Below are 6,044 nucleotides of genomic sequence, written 5' to 3'. Positions count from 1 at the left end.
CTGTGAAGTATTCTTAAAAAAGGAAATAGTAACGGGAGAAAAAAAGCAGAATAAACAAAAAAAAGATGCATATTTTCAAATTCCAAATCAAATTTTGGATAGGTGAACAGTTTTGAAAATTTTGAAAAAATGGAAACTCCTGAACAGAATTGAAAATGTAAACATGTTTTAAAAATGGCATCTATTTTTAAAATTCCCAAACCAAATGAGAAACAAATTTTGCAAACTACTGAAAAAAAATTGGAGAACAAAAATATTTTTCTTAAGTTTTGCAATGTAAACATGTTTTAAAATTTTCTTGAAAGAACATGAAATTGTGAAAAACAAGAATGGTATTTCGAAAAACGAAAAAGGGAGAAGGAAAGATAAAGAAACAGAAAAATGAGAGAAAAGAAAAAAAGAAATAAAAAATTAAAACAACAAAAGACTCGGTTCAGGAACCTCCTAGAAAGTTTCTAAAACCAAAAAACCAGATTCAGGAACCTCCTAGAAGCTTCCCAAAACCGGAATGGCAGAAGCGGTGGGCGGGCCAGCCCAGATCATCCTGGTTCCCGAACATGTGTGCGAAAGCTCGGCAATTTTCCTGCAACGCGCGACAAATAGGGATTTCTGCGAGATAGTACTCCATGGGGCGCAGCAGACCGGGAGTAATGGGCTTTCTATCCAGCCCTAATGGGCCATCAGCAATAAAAGCCCACCGTCGAGATTCTTCGAGACACGGCGTGGTAGGGACGGACTCCGCAACCGCCTGTCGTTCCCGTATCTTGAGGTCGGTATCGGTACCGTGTACGTGTCTCATCTATAAATTCTCCACACGCATCGGCTCCTTAGCCCTAAAAAAATCCGATCGAAAAATCCTCCGCAACGCAGGCGATCGATAGATCTTTAGCTCTCGCGAGCCTCCATCTCCGTCAAGGTATGCGCACGTCGTCGATTTCCTCTTATGTTCATGTTGTGGCATTGATTCAGATGTGGTTGCCGATTCGGCCTACTCGGTTAGATGATGAGCTCGCATGGCGATTTCGGTAGATCCGTATCCATGCTCTACCGTGTCCTATGATCTTAGTTCTGTATGCTCGTAGGTTGAAAGATAATCGAGTTGTTGTTGAGGACGAGTGAATGTATGCGCTCTAGATCAATTTTATTCATCTTGATTTCAATCGAATGCCCGCGCGTGGTGGTTCATCTAGAGTTGGTCAAACAGATTTTGACCGGTTAGTTCCGGGCCTGCTGTTGCAGATTATCTGGTTATTATTGATCCACGGTCTGGCTTAAATGTTGTGTCAGTCTGATTTACTCTTCTTCTAAGTTTGTTGTCATCGTACTGCATCTGTTCTGCACCTGTATCAATTGAATCCACTAGATCTGTGTAAATCGCTATATACTACTTGTATGCCGGTAGATTGTTTTTTTAAGCGATTGATCTGTTTTTTAGGACGAGTGGGTACTCTTGGTAAATTTGTTCCTACAAATTTCAATCGAATTCCATTGCTATCCCGTGATGGTTCATCAAGAATTGTTTAACAGATTTGGTCCCGTTAGTGTTGGGCCTGCTGTTGTAGTTATTGCTGCATCAGCCCATGGTCTCATGCTGAATCCTTTGATTGTTCTTGATCCATGATCTGCCTTATGGTTGTGTCAGTCTCTGTTTTACTCTTTTGCTAAGTTGTAGTGCGTCCAGATGTTAGTCTGGCGGTCGACTTGTTGCACAAATATGCTTAATTTGAACTGAAATTGATCCTAACAGTTAAGATTATTGTCTTCCCGGTTCCATGTTTCATTGTTGCTATGCGGTTGTTGTTAGTTAATTCTGAGCTGCCGATTTTCTGCTTGTCATTAGATTATCATTATCCCGGTCCTACTTGTTGTTTGGTAGTTTCAACTCCAGACTAACTATATGGCATAAGATATAGATTATCGCAGTCTTTGGTTGTTGATCTGTTCATACACACCTCTAACTTGGTCAACTAAAATGCTCTGTTTGCAATTTTCAACTATGCATACATATCACAGCATGTAGATTAGTTCTATTTGATTCATGGCTTTGTTAATCGATTTATCTGTTATTGTAAGCCTCTTACCTGATGACTTATCCAGCTTCCTTTGCAATTTCCAATTATGCAGATGCAGATTTTCGTGAAGACCCTCACCGGCAAGACCATCACTCTTGAGGTTGAGTCTTCCGACACGATCGACAATGTCAAAGCGAAGATCCAGGACAAGGAGGGCATCCCCCGGACCAACAGCGGTTGATCTTTGCTGGCAAGCAACTTGAGGATGGTCGCACCCTAGCCGATTACAACATCCAGAAAGAGTCCACTCTTCACCTAGTTCTCCGACTCCGTGGTGGCATGCAGATTTTCGTCAAGACCCTTACTGGCAAGACAATCACCTTGGAGGTGGAATCTTCAGACACCATTCACAACGTGAAGGCAAAGATCCAGGACAAGGAGGGCATCCCCCCGGACCAGCAGCGCCTGATCTTCGCCGGTAAGCAGCTCGACGATGGCCGTACTCTTGCGGATTACAACATTCAGAAGGAGTCTACACTCCACTTGGTGCTCCGCCTTCGTGGTGGCCAGTGAAGTTCTTTGGGCTCCTGGAAGTTTGGTCCGCAAGTCAGTTAAGAGCTCGTCGTCGTCTCTTTGGTTATGTGTCATCCATCGGTTCTGCAACTCTTTATTTCTGTGTAATTTGTGAGAACATCTGTTGCTGCCTTTGATCAAGGCAGCTTGGTCTACGTTATGAATAACTGAACCTTGAGTCCTTTTTATCTTTGACGACCTGAATGATCGTATCCCGTGATTATGGTTGCTTTGTGTTATGCTCCTTTCTGATATGTTTGTTCTTCGAGGCTCATGTACATGTTTATGCCTGTGCCTTACAGTGGTAGGGCCGTGAACTTAAGACGCTCCGTGAGTGTTCCAAAAAAAAACACGCTCCGTGAGAATGGATCTTCTTAATACGTGCTAAAACTTATCTGTTTTGTATACCTTTTGTGTTCTAGCCGCATGAACTTGAAACTTGTTCACTTTATGATAACAAAACGAACAAACTCCATCACAAAAAGACGCTGCAGGGGCTGCTTGAAGTGGATGCCGCACACCAAAATAATCGTGAAGAGCATCTATAAGGCTGGTCATAGTGAAGAGTATTATATCATAGTATCATGCATATGATACTATTGTATGATATTACCTTCATAGTGCATAGTATCATAAAGTAGTATCATAGATAACCTTATTTATTGACATGCATGACACATACTCCCTCCGTTCCTAAATATAAGTCTTTTAAAAGATTTTACTACAAGTCTACATACGGAGTAAAATGAGTGAATCTATAATTTAAAATATGTCTATATACATCCGTATGTAGTCCACTAGTGGAACCTCTAAAAGACTTATATTTAGGACGGAGGGTGTAGTAGCATATCACTTAACATGTTACGGTATCTACCTATGTTACTCCAACCATCTCTCTCTTCTTTATATGATACTACCTTATTTACTTCCACTATGGCCAGCCTAACCGGACCCCATAAATTTTCTCTATCCATCCTACCGGACCATTAAATCCTCTCTATCTGTTTGAGATAATTGTTAGAGGCAAAAGCAAATGATGTAACTGTCTTTTTTTTCATTGATGATTTAGTACATATAGATATAGGAAAGACCCGTCCAGTTGAAGAGGCGTCCATATGTAACCGGCGTGATGGTTAATACAAACATGATTTTTTTTCTTAATTAAGCATGTTAATTAATCTTAACACCCCCTAATTCATGCTTGATCATACAACATCATCTTGATAAGAATTCCTTCGAGTAAGTTCGTCTTTAAGAATGTTCATCGTCATCAATTTAAGAAAGTCTCTTCAGAAAACCATGTGAGTAAAATGTGAGGAGATAGATGTTTGATATGTTGGCAAAACTCATTCAAGCATTATGGAAAAATAAAGAGAAAATGATGCAACATATAATTATTATTGTCTCTATTAACTCAATACGAGAAAACTTATAAAGTTCGGAGGACAATGAATATCATATATACTTACCCAAAAACCGAAAACAGAAAGTATGACATATGATGCAATGTTGATATTATCTCATTAAAATCGTTTATGAGAATATGTATAGTAAATTTATAAAGAAAAAAAAGTATAATATGATGTATTGAACAAGAACAATTCATGAAGATACTTTCTTGGATTCTTGCAAATTCCAAAGCCGTCACATACCAATTGCATGAGCATATTTCTGTAATGTTAAAGTTGGTAGAGACTTCGTAAACAAATGAGTTATATAATTTGACTTGCAAGATAAGCCATATAGTGATACTGCTTGCTACAAAACCTGTTTGCATCCAAGCAACACAAGCAATATTATCTTTGAGATATTGGTTGGTGGATGTAGTTACGAGGTCTATTTCAAAGACTTTCATAGGATGACTATCATACCTAACATGAATTCAAAGCTTGTCTACGATCTGACATGGTAGAGATCTGATCGATGTATCCAATAATATTGGTGTTCATGTTTCTATGAAAATGAAAAAATCGGACAAGATGTTTGATGCCTTTGGAGATATCGATAGATATTATTTAGTCCCAACCAATTGGGTTTGGTGGATCCAATGGCGTTACGAAAAGTTGAGCCCCAATATCTCATTTCCATCATCGCTTGGTCTAAATAGTTCTTTCTCTACGTCTAGAAAATGAACTACCACGAGAGTTATGAATGGATAAGCTTTGTCCATAATTATTTTTTCTAATATATTTTTAATTTTGGATATAGACAACATAGTATACCATAATGTATGAATGCATGTGTTCAAGTTGTAGTAACGAGCGGTATTTTGGTTTATCCAAATCCTTAATTTTAAACTCTGTCATTTAGATGATTACATGTGTCGTCATTGAAGACACACAAACATGGATAATCATCATTCTTGAAGTAATCCTTGTGCATAAGGAACTCACTACGTCGATTGACCAAATATACCAAGGATAATAGTAAGTCATATGATGACTTATTGATTTTACATAATGTATGTTGCCAGAATCGTGACTCAAGTTTTAGAATCTTACGATCTTACGATCCAAATTAGCCACTCCGATTATACGATTTTGCTCATAGAACCTAAGTTTCTACGATCCTGATAGTTATGATTCTACGATTCACGATCCTAGCAACGGAGCTCCGATCCGATTCAGAATCGTAATTCTGACAACTTTTTTGTAGGATTCCGTGACACCTTTATAGTGAGTAAATGAATTTGGCAGGTTATTTGCAATGTGTTACAAATCTTCTGGACGCATGGTTCATATCTTTGAGTACGTGGATTTGAGGCAGAAATGTGGGTGATGGCTTCATTGTCTTATGTGTGGTGAGGAGGAGGAGGAGCTTGGACGGGGGGATGGGAAGGGGGCGATGTCGACGACGTGCCTGCTGCAGCGCGATGGTGGGAGGTTTTTACGGGGGTCCGAGGGTTCATTCGGGCCTGGTATGCTCCTGTTATTGTGTCCGGTCGGCTACCATCGTTGACAGTGGAGGTTGATCCCTCCCGCCTACCGACGGTGTTGCTACCCCTAGTCCCGATTCCTTTTTGTCGTTGTGCACACCTCACCTCGTGGTGCCGTGGTGAGACGGCGTGGAGGCTTCAAGACCACGTTGGCATAGGGTGGTGGTCGGTTTGGTGGCAGGATCTAGAGCGTCCTAGGTGAAGGTTGGGATCCGGGGAAACCCCTGTCAACCTGGCCGACACCGATGCGATGACGCCCGTGGGTGCCGTCGGACCTTCCTTGAGGGCGTCGGGGGCTACCCTTGCTCTCGTCTTGTTGCGTACTGGGGAAACCCTTGACAACAACGTCGTCATCGTCTTGGTCATTTTTGGAGGTGTTGATTGATACCGGTGCTTCAAAGTCTTGGAGCTTGGTGGGAGATCTTCGGTAGGCGGAGTGGTCGTGAGGCTTGTTCGTTTTTGTCGATCCATATTTCTTTTTTTCTCTCTCTTTCGTTTCTTTTGGGTGTGACTGTGTTGCTTCC

General features: G+C 40.8%; 1 pseudogene; it reads left to right on the top strand.

Annotated features, from left to right (window-relative positions):
• Positions 1–811: 811 nt before the first annotated feature.
• LOC123413149 lies at positions 812–2,775 on the top strand (annotated as a pseudogene).
• The last annotated feature ends 3,269 nt before the right edge of the window (positions 2,776–6,044 follow it).

This window comes from Hordeum vulgare, chromosome 7H, assembly GCF_904849725.1.
Source record: "Hordeum vulgare subsp. vulgare chromosome 7H, MorexV3_pseudomolecules_assembly, whole genome shotgun sequence".
NCBI classification, from domain to species: domain Eukaryota; kingdom Viridiplantae; phylum Streptophyta; class Magnoliopsida; order Poales; family Poaceae; genus Hordeum; species Hordeum vulgare.
Note: the sequence above shows the minus strand (reverse complement) of the source record. Positions and strands in the feature narration are given on the sequence as shown.